Below are 14455 nucleotides of genomic sequence, written 5' to 3'. Positions count from 1 at the left end.
CTTCATTCTTTCTGCAGTTATTTCTCCACTATCCCCAGCAGCATATTGAGCACCTACCGACCCAGGGAGTTCCTCTTTCAGTATTGTATCATTTCGCCTTTTCAGACTGTTCATGGGGTTCTCAAGGCAAGAATACTGAAGTGGCTTGCCATTCCCGTCTCCAGTGGACCATGCTCTGTCAGACCTCTCCACCATGACCTGCCTGTCCTGGGTGGCCCCACACGGCATGGCTTAGTTTCATTGAGTTAGACAAGGCTGTGGTCCATGTGATTAGACTGACTAGTTTCCTGTGGTTATGGTTTCAGTGTGTCTGCCCTCTGATGCCCTCTCACAACACCTACTGTCTTACTTGGGTTTCTCTTACCGTGGACATGGGGTATCTCTTCACGGCTGCTCCAGCAAAGCGCAGCCGCTGCTCCTTACTTTGGATGAGGGGTATCTCCTCACAGCCGCGCCCTCCCCCCTCCCGACCTTGAACATGGAGTAGCTCCTCTCGTCCCTCCTTTGCCAGCGCGGCCGCCGCTCCTTGGATATGTGGGGTAGCTCCTCTCAGCTGCCACCTCTGACCTCGGGCGTGCGGTAGCTTGTCTCGGCCAATACCCCTGACGTCGGACGTGGGATCACTCCCCTCCGCCGTGCCTGCACCGTCGCAGCCTGGCACTCTCAGTCGCCAAATGCCAGGTGTCAGCAAATGTCTGCATTAGACTGTGCAACACAACGGCAGAGTCTGCCTGTGGGCACTTACACGGAAGGGAGGAAGGGGTGGATTTCAGAAAACATTGGCCTTCGCATGGAGAGAGCCTCCTGGTTTCAGGAGGTCGGATGAAGACAAAAAGCAAGATATCAAGGGTCTACGTGCTACCCAGTGTGACTTAGTGGAGTAAAGGAGCTTGGTTTTAGAACAAAGCGAGAGTGTGAGGTGTGACTCCAGAAGCCACTCCAGGGGGACCCATCCAGCAACGGCTCATTGTCAGCTGCTGTGCTGGCCATGTCTTCTGAGCCAAAGCACCGAACATGGGTGTTATCCAGGGACTGATGATTAAGACGCCGTTCTAGCTATAGATGATGTGCCTACGTAGGCAGCATTGAGTGTGTGGAGGGCTTCCTCACGATTGATGTTTGTATCAGAGCAGGCAGCATACTGTCACGTGGGCCCAGCACCAGTATTATAAATGATCCCCATCCCTGTATGTATGTGACTTTGTTCCTGAAATGACTTTTATATGCTGGTGGAGGCATGTGGCCTGTTACTTTTCTCTTCATTCTGATATCCAGTTATTGAGTACAGAAATTGCTTTAAAATGATCCAAAAGGTAAAAACTCCCATTTAGCAATTCCTGTTCGGGAGCAACAGATTCCATCTTCTTGCCAGTTACATTACAGCAGCCTTGTCCAGGATTCCAATAGTGTGCCTGTGTCTCCTTGCCAGCAGTGGAGCAGACTCTGGCGGTAAAATGACCAAAATGAACATTCTTGCCTGACGGGAATAAGGAGAAAAACCCATCTCAAAGAGGCGGGTGAATAACTAATTCCCTGGTTGTCACAGCACTAGCCTAACACGTTTTTATCTTCTCCTTGTTAGACCATTGAATAGGGATTCGTTTCCCCACCCCCATGGTGAATTCAGATCTATTTTTATGAACTTCAATATCTCTCTAATTGAACATAAATAGGAAGGGCCTGGAAATGATCAGGACTTGGCAAACCTGAGTGAAATGAAAGACTCCTTGTAATGACATGTGTCAGAAATGAGCTTCCCGTTTCATTCGAAAATGGCCAAATCCCCATTTAGCAATAACCACAAACACATACTGTGCAGAGTTGTGTGCTTGATGGGCTCCAAAATAAAGCCATCCTCATTTTAAGAATTATGATGGAACCAGTGGTTTCCATGGCTACCGTTTGCTCTAATTGTGATACATGAGTAGAAACAAGGATTGGATGGCTCAACTCATTTCATTAATTAAACACAGGACATGGACTCTGCCAGAATTATGGATGAAATTAACAGCCACCGGCATGTACCTGTAAAATGTGTATCACATTAGTCCTGGCAGCTGAGGGCGAGAGGGAGGGGAAGTGCTTGGATATTCAAAACATGTCTCTCTTACCCATATGCCGTCACAGGACTCTCTTCATCAGTTAGTTTTATAATGCCTTCTCAAATGAAAGACAATAGCTCCCATCAATGAAACGCGGTTTCTTTGTTGTGGCTGCTCAGACCAAGGAAATATGTGAGATTTCATTCACGTGTTGGAAGGTGACAGCTCACAGCAATTACAGAAAATGGTGAAACCAGAGAGTCTCCACTAGCACACTGAGCTCCTGAAAATAGGAGTTTATAATGGAAAAAGCCGACGGAGGCGTAACGGTGGCAGCCTGGCTATGTGCTGACGTCATGGGAAGCCCGGTGGACTTTTTACCAAGAGAAGCCGGGACATGATAGTCGAGTTCAAGATAAAGGGGGGTGTGGGGGGGGTGGTTAAATTCTGCTGATGAATCTGGGGGAGAGCCTAGAATGGCAGCCCTCTCTCCTCATCAGACTTTGTAAGTTTATGTCTGGATCCATTATGTCACTTAATATGTGCAGTTCTAGTAAAACGGTGTGATAACCTCCGTTATTTGTTTCATTGGCGTATGATTGCTTTACAATGGTGTGTACAGTTTCTGCTCTACCGCGGATGAATCAGCTATATGTACATATATCCCCTCCCTCTGGAGCCTCCCTTCACCCCACTATTCCACCCCTCTAGGTCATCCCAGAGCCCCGAGCTGAGCAGCCTGTGCTATATAGGCGGTTCCCACTGGCTATCCGTTTCACACACGGAAGTGTACATACGTCAGTCCTAATCGCCCGATTTGTCCCACCCTCCTCTCCTCCCTGTGCTCACATCTGTTCTCTACGTGTCTTTCTATTCCTACCCTGCAAATAGGTTCATCTGTACCATTTTTCTCTATTCTGTGTATATGTGATAGTATACAACATTTGTTTTTCTGACTCCTCTCTGTATGACAGAATCTAGGTCCATCCACATCACTACAAATAGCCCCGTTTTGCTCCTTTTTATTGCTGAGTAGCATTCCATTGTAAAAAAGTACCACATCTCCTTTATCCATTCAGATAATCTCCATTTTTCAGACAAAAGAACTGAAGCCTGGAAAGGAGTAACCCCATATCAAACACCAGAGTCATTCCTGTCCCGAAAACTGCAGAGCAGAGAATCATAAGTAGCTCAGGGATGGATTTTAGGACGTCAGCTTGTTCAGTCATTCAGCGATCACATTCATTAAGCACCTGCTCTGTGGTAGGCACACGGGGTAGAAAGCTGAGCAAAATCTAGGCATGAATCGTCCCCACCCACATCATCCTGCCATGCCGCCCTTTCTTTTAAAGTGCAGGAGGGCACCTTGGCTTTGAACACGTGCTCTCTCACTCGTACTTTCCACAAATATCCATTGAATGCACACCCTGAGGAAGGGTCCAGCTGTGAGCAAAATGGACATGGCCTTTGTTGTCAGGAACTGGGCAGGTAGGGGACGCGGTGGTTCTTTTGTCATCCCACAAATAAGTGGAAAATTAACAGTGATGGTAAATGCTATGGCGACAGATGTGATGTTCTGGGGCACAAAGCAGGGTGGAACTGACCCAATTTGAGTAAGGACGGAGGTGAAATCTGAAAGCAAACTAGTACAGGCTCAGTAAGAGGGGCAGAACCACGAGGGGGCTGCGGGAGCTGGCAAAGCCGTGTCAGTAAGACATGAACTTGATGCTGAAAACCCAAAGCCCCCAGGACAGGCACAAACCCCTCTGAGTTGCAGCCCTTTATAAGGAGAGGTAATCAAGTCCAATAAACAGGACTCTTTGAGAATTAGATATAGCAACACACCAAACTCAACAGCCTCAGAGTTCACTTTCGACAGAAATGCCAAAAGTGAGCTGACGGTGATTGCTGTGAAGAGCAGTAAAGCAGATGAGAGATCGGAGCGGAGGGCTGCTGTTTCACATGCGGGCTGAGGATGGCCTCTCTGAGTCATGCCGTGTGAGCGTCGGCGACTCGGGATGTGAAGGAGGACCTGCACAGAAAATCGTAGTCGTGCCTACACACTTAGCAACTGCAAAACTACAGATCACTCACGTCTGGCTTTGGAATAACAATGCCGTCACACTTGGTTGTGATAACCCTAGTATCCTGTAAGAACTGCTAGGAACTCGGGAAAACCTACACATGGAGTTCAGTTTACAGAAGGCTTTTTCGCACGTTATAAAATTTTAATGGACAACTATGGCTGACTCATGTTGATGTTAGAAAGCAGCACAATATTGTAGAGCAATTATCCTTCAATTAAAAATAAGTTATTAAAAAATTTAATTTCTAGAAAGTGCTATATAGTAGCTTGCAGGTTTTCCACTTAAGCTATTAGCAAATTATCTGTAGAGACCTGGGTTCAACCCCTGAGTTGACAAGATCCCCTGGAGAAGGGAAAGGCTACCCACTCCAGTATTCTGGCCTGGAGAATTCTGTGAACTATTTAGCCCATGGGGTCGCAAAGAGTTGAACACAGCTGAGCGACTTTTACTTCACTTTGCTTCACTTCACTTCAACAGTGATGTAACCTACTATTTTCAAACTGTCATGAAGTTTTAATGAAATCATGTATGGAGAGTACCTAACTCAGGGTCTGAAAAGTTTGGGGGCCTCAGTGAACATGAGTGTATCTTAAAGGTTTTTTTTTTTTTTTTTCTTACTGCAGATAGGTTGAGTTATAACCTTCTGACTGTTCTTCTTTGCCTTTTCAAAGTCTGTATTTGCCCTGGCTAACAACCCTGGGAAGATTGGAGAAGGAAGGGAAAGTCAGGCTTTAGGAAGGCCTGTTTAGACACATCAGTGCTGACAGTGGGCAGTGGGAACACTTCCAGGACAGGAGGACTCTTTTACATCCTCTAGTACCCACCCATTGTGTTCAGGGCGGGCTCTGAGGTAGCACCTTGGGAATGCTGAGTCACGTCCATGCAAGGGACCTTTCAAAGAAAGAACAAGATCTGTTGGAGCAAATAGGAATGAGAAGACTCCCAAATTCCACATCTGGAGGGCCAGAGAAAATGATGAAATTCTAGCATAAAACAGGGCAACAAGTACAGCAATTAGATAGATATAGATATTTTATATCTGTCGGCATCAAGGCACTTCACTAACGATATTAGCAAAGGGGAGAGGAGAGAAAAGGCGAGCAAAGACAGAGTTAAAAGAGAACAAGAAGGCAGAGGGTGTGCAGGTTATATATTGTCGTTAGAGCCCAAAGAAGGGTCATTTCAAGGGGGGCATGTTGTTGGTCATCGTAGAGCTGTTCTCTGGGGAGAAGGAGAGCTATTTTAGGATAGCAGGAGATCCAGAGATCTTATCACAGGAGGGGAAGGAGGCCCATTTCAGAGGCCAGTTTCTCTGGCAGCTCTCTCTTCTGGGACTCCTCCAGTGTCACCTGGGCCCCCCCCTTCCAGGCCTTACCTGATCATGTGGCTCCCTAATTGTAATGGGTGGAAGCAAGCCATTCTGTTTGGTAGCAAAGAGTAGTTCTAAGGTAAGGTAGAGGTAAGTGGACAGACTGGATCCTCCAGGATGAAATGTCCAGAAGGCAGACTCCCCTACCAGTTCTAACACCATTATCTGAGGATCCTTGGTTATGAGGACTGTATCATTTGCAAGGACAGTGAATCAAAGGAGCACAGACTAGGCAGCTTAAACCACGGAAATGTGCTGCGTCACAGCCTAGAGGCGGGGGTCCACAGTGTGGGCAGAGCTGGGTCCTCTGAGGGCGGAGGCAGGCACTGCTCACTGCTGCTCCTCCCCCAGCTTCTGGGATTTTGCTAACAGTCTTTGGTGTTCTTTGTAGAACCAACACTCCACCCTCTGCCTCCTCTTCACCTGGCATCCTGTCTGTATGTGTGACTGTGTCCAGATGCCCCCTTGGCATGAGGGAACTTGTGTGCATGGGTAAGTCTTGTCTGACTCTTTGAGACCCATGGACTGTATCCCACCAGGCTCCTCAGTCCATGGAATTCTCCAGGCAAGAATACAGGAGTGGGTTGCCATTTCCTTCTCCAGGGGACCTTCCCGACCCAGGGATTGTGCGACCCCACAGACGGCAGCCCACCAGGCTCCCCCGTCCCTGGGATTCTCCAGGCAAGAACACTGGAGTGGGTTGCCATTTCCTTCTCCAGCGCATGAAAGTGAAAAGTGAAAGTGAAGTCGCTCAGTCGTGCCCGACTCTCAGCAACCCCATGGACTGCAGCCTACCAGGCTCCTCCATCCATGGGATTTTCCAGGCAAGAACACTGGAATGGGGTGTCCCCATTCAGTAATCCTACTGAATTACAGGCCCACCCACTCCAGGATGACTTCATCATAGCTAATTACATCCACAGTGGTCCTCTTTCTAAATAAGATCACATTCTGAGGCATCAGAGGGTTCAGACTTCAGTGTGTGAATTGGAGTGCAGTTCAGCCCATAAAAAGAATCAAATAGTTGGGCATATCAGGCTCTAACCTTACTATTGTCTTACAGAGGCTAAGCGAGAAGTTCCTTTTAGTTTGCCTTTTCTAGACACTCTGAAGTAATAACTCTGTTGCCTGCCCCTGGCTGGTTTGAAAGGGTCAGTGGTTGAGTGGGAGAGAAGCATCATTGGACCAATCTTCTATCTCAGCTGTTACCAGGCTCTTCAGTTTTGAGTAACCTTTTGAGCCTCAGCTTTCTTGTCTATAAATTGGAAATTCATCCTTCCACGTCTGAGTGTTGTGGTTCAGATCAAATCAAGTGCACAGATTGGAAAAGCGATAAAGCATACTCCATGTTATTTTTGGCACTTACAGTTAATGCATACAAAACCAAGATGAAATCTGGTCTTTTTTTACTTTTTCTCACATTGATCAAAGGATGTTGGAAGTCAAGCATACACCTAAGGTGGCAAGTTCATCTCAAAAACGTTACCTGGAATACAAATGGATGCTCTGGCTTTCAGAGGATGTGGATCAGGGATCATGTCCTCTGTTTCAAATGGCATTAGCTCCTTAAAGTTAGATACCTTAGGAGATAATTGTTCTCTATTGGAAGAGTAGCATCTCATAGTCATCAAGACAATGAGAAAGGTGAGAAAGGTCAGCACGACAGATCTACACACTGTTAAACCCACAAGACGTCAACTAGTCAGGCAGAAGCTGGTTGCGGTAACTTGCTGGAAACACTTGTGTCTCAAGTTATGGGTGGGGTGGGGCTTCATCATCAGAAATGCATCGTCTCACAGGCCTGGATGCTGCAGGTCGGAAAGGGAGGTATGGGGCTGGTTCCTCCTGAGGCCTCCCTCCTTGGCTGGCAGAAGGCCGTCTCCCCCCTTTACCCATACGGCCTTCTCTCTCCTCAAGTGTACGTCTGTCCCTGGATTTCCTCCTCTTAAGGAGACCCATCATATCAGATGAGGGCCACTCTACTGACCTCATTGTAACTTAATTAGTTCTCTAATAACCTTTTCTCCAAATACAGTCACTTTTTGGATCTATTGTGGGTTGGGATTTCAGCATATAAATCTGGGAGAGTACAATTCAGGCAGTAACACTCAGCCCTCTGACCCCTCCAAATTCATGTCCTCCTCACAGGCAGAATATATCTGCCATTTTACTTTAGAACCCCAGAACACAGCTCCCAAGATTTTTTCTTTCTTTCTTTCTTTTTTTTTTTTTTATGAATAGAGGCAACTTTTCCTCCTCGAAACATCAAGGGTCATTGTTCCTTCCTCTTAAAAATAGGTGGGGTATACATCCATTATTGGAGAAGGAGATGGCAACCCACTCCAGTATTTTTGCCTGGAGAATCCTATAGACAGAGGAGCCTGGTGGGCTACAGTCCATGGGGTCACAAAGAGTCAGACAGAATGAAGCGACTTAGCACATACCTCCATTATAGTATAGGTATGAGCTGATATATCCAACACACTTTTCCTGAAGGCCTACTGTGTACCAGCAACTTCAGATCTAGTTCTTACTCCAGTAGGCTCCAGTGTATTTCACAACTTGCTGAGGCCATGATTTTACAAAGAACTGGACCTATTTCTTCTCCCTCTCTATCCTCAGTGCTTGGCACTCAGTACTTATTACCAACTGGCTCTTCTCCTTTCAGGTACATATTAAAATTATTCTGGGTGTAAATATTTTAATGTGCAGAGGAGACGTGTAGACTGGGAGTCCTGGTCCTGTGAGCTCATTCACCTTACATTTTTCAACTCTGCAATAATGTAATTTGGATCAGAACTCTCTAAGCACACTTGCAACTCCATAATCCTATGTTTATCTCAAGTGTGTGGAATTGAGTCTCGGAGGAGGAGGCGCTTGTGATCCACCCCCACATGCTAGCGCGAGTTGGTTGCAGGGCACTTTGTGCAGTAGCAGGATCAGGAGTGACAGTAGTCCCAGTGAGCTCCTAGAACTTGACCCACCACCCCACCTTCCTGGTATTTGAGCCCAAGTCAGGAAGAGCCCCCAGAGGAGGACATGGCAACCCAACCCAGTGTTCTTGCCTGGGGAATCCCAGGGACGGGGAAGCCTGGAGGGCTTCCGTCTGTGGGGTCACACAGAGTTGGACACGATTGAAGTGACTTAGCAGCAGCAGCAGCAGCAGGAAGATTCCCCAGAGGAGGAAATGGCAAGCCACTCCAGTACTCTTTCCTGGGGAATCCCATGGACGGAGGAGCCTGGCGGGCTACAGTCCACGGGGTCGCACAGAGTTGGACACAGCGGAGCGCACGAGCACAGGAGATACTGTTAGCTGTCACACACGGGGCAGGGTTGCCCATCTAGAGAGCAGAAGCCGGGGATGCTGCCAAACGTCCACACTGACCGCAGTGAAGTGAGAACTCATGAGGAGGGGAGGGTACGACACGGGGCTTCCCTGGTCGCTCAGCAGTAAAGAAGCCACCTGCCAGTGCAAGAGATGGGGGTTTGATCCCTGGGTCGGGAAGATCCCCTGAAGAAGGAAATGGCACCCCACTTCAGTACTTTTGCCTGAGAAATCCCATGGACAGAGGAGCCTGGTGGGCTACAGTCCAGGGGGTCCTTAACAGTAAGACCCGACTGAGCCACTAAAGAACAATGCTCACCTCTAGAAAGAGGCAGAGGCGCCATTCCAGCTACACACCAACTCCTTGCTTGTGCATCTCCCCTGATTCATTTGATTGCCGGCCTTTACGTAGTGTTTGTTCCGTGTGTGTGTGTTTACCCTCAACTGCTGTCTTGTTTCAAGTAGACATGAGGATTTATAGTCTGCATCTCCAGCAACCCTATACCTAGAAATAGCAACAATCTAGAAAAGACAGCGTGATTCTAGTAGGCTAATAGATAATGTTATTTATGAAGACTCTTATGGAGGAAAGAGACTTGACTCTAACAGCTTAAAATATGTGGATTTTGGGATAGCTGTTTTCATTATTTACTCTTGTAAGTGAGATTGTACTGCCCTATATGGTACAGTACTTACATGATCAAATCAGAGGAGTAGGTTGTTGTTCAGCCGCTCAGTCACGTTGGACTCTTTGCGACCCCACTGGCTCCAGCACACCAGGCTTCCCTGTCCTTCACCATCTCCTGGAGTTTGCTCAAACTCATGTCCATCGAGTCGGTGATGCCATCCAACCATCTCGTCCTCTGTCGTCCTCTTCTCCTCCTGCCCTCAGTCTTTCCCAGCACATTTCTAATGAGTCGGCTGTTCACATCAGGTAGCCAGACTATTGCAGCTTCAGCTTCAGATCAGTCCTTCCAATGAATATTCAGGACTGATTTCCTGTAGGATTGACTGGTTTGATCTCCTTGCAGTCCAAAGGAGTCTCCTCAAGTCTTCTCCAATATCACACACAGTTCAAAAGCATCACTTCTTTGGCACTCTACCTTCTGTATGGTCCAACTCTCACATTCATACATGACTATTGGAAAAACCATGGCTTTGACTAGAGAGACCTTTGTTGGCACAGTACTGTCTCTGCTTTTTAATACAAGAGAAATTGGTAGAGTTGTGTATAATATGCTCAAGCTGTCAGGACAAAATACCAGAAGACTGGCTTAAACAACAGACGTGTATTTTCTCACAGTTCTGGGAGCTAGGACTCTGCACTCAGGATTCCAGCAGGGATAACTTCCAATGGGTTCTCTTTTCTTGCTGTGTTTTCATGTGGTCTTTCCTCTGCCTGCTCATCAAGAGAGAGTTGTGTGCCCTCTCCTCCTTTCTCTATAAGGGCACCATCCCTATCTGATTAGGACCCACATTTATGACTTCATTTATCTTTACCCCTTAAAGGCTCTATCGCCAAATACAGTCACAGTGCGGGGGCGGGGACGGGGGGGCGGCAGTTAGATCATCAGCCTATGAATTTTGGGAGTATGTGTCCACTTCAGTCCAAAGAAAACTGATAGAGCTGTAAGCATCTGTCTTGTGCTAAGTACCATATGAACCAGGTAACCAGAGAGCATCATCTAAAGTCTAAAATAGTCTCTCAGAAGCCAATTTTGAAAAGATAACCAAGTTTCTTAATTCTCTCTCAAAGATGAGAAAATTATTCTACATTCCATCCACCCCACCCCCACCCCCTGCCTCTCTCTCAGCCTGGTGCATTTTAAAATAGATCTGAAACCCAGGAAATTAACACCTTCAATTTATTCCCAGAGCAGAAAGCTAATAAGTAGGGAAAATTAAAATTTTCAGCCAGCTCACTTTCGTGTTTTATAACACATACCACTTTGGCTTTGGAGTAGTTTAATTTGAATTAATCATTAGACTCTCTTCAGAGTTAGAAATGAAGTGGTATTTAAAGTAAGTTATATTGTTAGTATAATCTGACACGGAACGTGTAGCCTGAGGTGCACAGTCATACATAATGATAGTCTGCCTAGTTTTTGTCCCCCAAACTTTAGATGACAAGGATGATTTCCAAGCTCAAGGTTAAATAATTTGAGGGTGAGGGGAGACGCATGAACAGCCCCCCTCAGGAACACAGATGACAGGGTGGAGGGTTTTCACCTCTTCTGTCAAGCTGAGGTTTCTTCCGCAGGATGTTTGATCAGCCACAAGGAAGTGTGACGATAGAATGGGCTGGTCTGCTGCAGTATTTTCAGCATCTGACCAAATCCACACCAGTTTACAAAGACCACTGACTGTCCACTCACCTTTCCGTGACGACCTGCATCTCAGGTGAACCTCCCCCAACACTGCCAGGACTAGCTACACATCCTCCTGACCAGAGGACAGACCCTGGGGGGACAGGGGCTGCTCCTTTGACAAAAATGTTCTCTCTCTTTTGCTGACGATGTTTACAAATCACTTGGAACTGGGAAGACAAATGCGCCTTGTCCCTTAGAATATATTAGAAGATCGGCCCATCCTAACTCTGCAGTTTGGGAAGCTGACCTCTGTTTCCTTTGAGAATTGTTGACATTAACTGAAAGCCAAGTGATCCCCTTACAGAAAGGAGAGCAGGACACTTTGTAAGAAGAGTTAAGCACATGCTCCATTTCTGAATTTCATAGACTTGCACGTACGGGTGAATCTTGTTGACCCTGGGGGAGCACTTCACATTCATTGTTACTTGGCAGCCGGGGGCGTGTGATGTATGTCATTTCATTTTTAATCTCTGTCCTGTCATTTATGTCACCACCAAATGCACAGTCCAGCAGGTAAAGGAGGAGTGTTTGCTTCTGATTGATTTTATTTTTTTAGTTTAATTTTCACTGGAGGATAGTTGACTTACAGTATTGTATTAGTTTCAAGTGTACAGCAAAGTGAATCCGTTACTCATATACATATATCTATTCCATCTCATATTCTTTTCCCATATAGGTTATGACAGTGTTCTGCAGTGTTCCCTGTGCTCTGTAGCAGATCCTTAGTGATTATCTATTTTATATGTATTAGACTGTATATAGTACTCCCAAACTCCTAATTTATCCCTTCCTCCCACATTTCCCTTTTGATAACTGTTAATATAAGTTTTCTAGGTGTGTGATTCTGTTTCTGTTTTGTAGATAAGTTCATCTGTATATACGTTTTTTTTTTAGATTACACATGTAAGTGTTATACGATATCTATCTGATTTGCTTCATATGGCATCGTATGGTAGTTCTATTTTTATTTTAAGGAACCTCCATACTATTCTCCTTAGTGTCTTGCACAAATTTACATTCCCACCAACAGGGTAGAGGCATTCCTCCTTCTCCACCTTCTCCAGCATGTATTGTTTGTTAGACTGTTTGATATTGGCCATTCTGACCTGTGTGAGGTGATACCGCACTGTATTTTTTATTTCTCTAGTAATTAGTGATGTTGAGCATCTTTCTGTGTGTGTTTTGGCCATCTGTATGTCTTCTTTGGAGAAATGTCTATCTAGATCTTCTGCCCAGTTTGTGTTTGGTTGTTTATCTTTGATATTAAGCTGCATAAGTTGTTTGTATGTTTTGGAGATTAATCTCTTGTTCATAGCTTCATTTGCAAATATGTTCTTCCATTCTGTAGGTTGTCTTTTCATGTTGTTTATGGGTTTTTTTTGTTTTTGTTTTTTTTTTGCTGTGCAAAAGTATTTAAGTTTACTTAGGTTCTGTTTATTTTTGCTTTTATTTGTATTATTCTGGCATTGGATCAAAAAAAAATTCTTGCTGCCATTTTTGTCAAAGAGTTTTCTGCCTTTGTTTTCCTCTAAGGACTGTATAGCTCTGGCCTTCAGGTCTTTAATCCATTTGAGTTTATTTTTGTGTACTGTGTTAGGGAGTGTTCTAATTTCATTCTTTAGCATGTAGCTCGCCAGTTTTCCTGGCATCATTTTTGAACAGACGTCTTGCCGCTTTTGGTAGATTAACTGACCCATAGGTGCATGGACTTTTCTCTGGGTTTCCTATCCTGTCCACTGATCTATATTTCTGTTCTTGTTGTGCCAGTACTACAGCTTTGTAGTATAGACTGAAATCACGGAGCCTGGTCCCTCCAGATCCATTGTTCTTTCTCGGGATTGCATTGGCTATCCAGGGTCATTCGTGTTTTCATAAAAAATTTTTAAACTTTTGTTCTAGAGGAATTTTGTTTTTTAATCATGAGGTGATTTCTGCAGAAATGCCACATATAATCGTCACTGAAATCCTGAGATATTACAGAAGGGGAAATGACTGTGAAGCTCTCATTTGGGTCCCCTCTGGATCCATAGTCTGTTTGACAGCCAAACGCGGGCCGCTAAGTCAGGGATGTTTCGTGTTTTCAGCTGTGGGGGCCTGACAGTATGAATACAATTGGCCCCTGCAATGACACAGTGCTGCACTGCTGCATCAGACCACTAGGGGGCAGCCAGGCTGGTACCCATTGTGTTTTGTCTGTGCCCGACAGTCCTCACCGTTGGGTAAGTCTGTTTTTGCTCTAGGTCTCTAGTTTTGTACATGACAAGGATTCCGCCAGAGGAATACTTGGTGCTTTAGGTATAAGTAGACTTCAAAGGGGAGAACTGGAGAATCTCGGGCAAGGACGCTTATTTTGACGGGGCCCATCCCAACAGAAAGGGATTCCAGGTAAAATGTGAGGTCTCTGCGTTTGGATAGTTTCTGCTCTGAGGGACTTCATCTACCTTTTTCTCCTCGATCTTATCCACTCATGCATCCAAGAGGGTATTTTCTAGGTTCTGGGACCACAGATAAATAGGCTGGGGAAGGCACTGCCTTCATGAAGCGTTTCAACACCGTGGTAGAACTAGACCAAGGTTTTCAGCTTTTGTGATATTGACATTTCATGTTGGACAATACTTCTATAGGTTTGTGAGGGGGGCAGGTGTCCTGTGCATTATAGGATATGTAGAAACATCCCTGGCTTCTACCCAGTATTTGCCATTAGCATCCCCCTTTACCTGGTCGTAACAACCAAAAATGTCTCTGGACACGGCCAAATACCATGCCGCATCCCCTGCATCCAGTTGTGGGTAGGTATAACGAGGCTAAAATATAAAAAATAAATAAGTACATACACATGTTTTTATATGCATATTTTAAGTGATAATTAGTACCACAAAGGAAACAAAGTGGCGCTAGTTGAGAGAGAAATGCAAAGAATGGGGTTTAATGCTGTTTAGCTGGTTAGGGGCCATCTCTTTAAGGAAGTAGCACTTAAGGGAAGACCTTCAGGAGGGTAACAGTGAATAACATCGGTGTGTTCCAGAGAAGGAACAGTGGGGAACCCTGCAGAGGACAGAGCTTGACCTGTTCATGGAATTAGAGCAGGGCGGCGCACATGGAGATGCTCGAGGGAGCCACAGGTCATGTCACAGGGGCCGTGGGGACCATGGCGGGAGCTTGTATTTTATTGTAAGTGTAGTGGGAAGGCTTCGGAGAAGGCTTGGAGAATTTTGAGCAAGGAAGAGATATGACTGAACTTACAAGCAATGGTTTTCTTCTGT

General features: G+C 45.7%; 1 protein-coding gene across 3 annotated transcripts in view; it reads left to right on the top strand.

Moving 5' to 3' along the window:
- The window catches only part of GRM7 (glutamate metabotropic receptor 7), a 942724-nt gene that overhangs the window by 803761 nt on the left and 124508 nt on the right, over positions 1-14455 (top strand). The window lies entirely within an intron of this gene.

The sequence above is a fragment of the Ovis aries genome, chromosome 19 (genome assembly GCF_016772045.2).
Source record: "Ovis aries strain OAR_USU_Benz2616 breed Rambouillet chromosome 19, ARS-UI_Ramb_v3.0, whole genome shotgun sequence".
NCBI lineage: Eukaryota > Metazoa > Chordata > Mammalia > Artiodactyla > Bovidae > Ovis > Ovis aries.
Note: the sequence above shows the minus strand (reverse complement) of the source record. Positions and strands in the feature narration are given on the sequence as shown.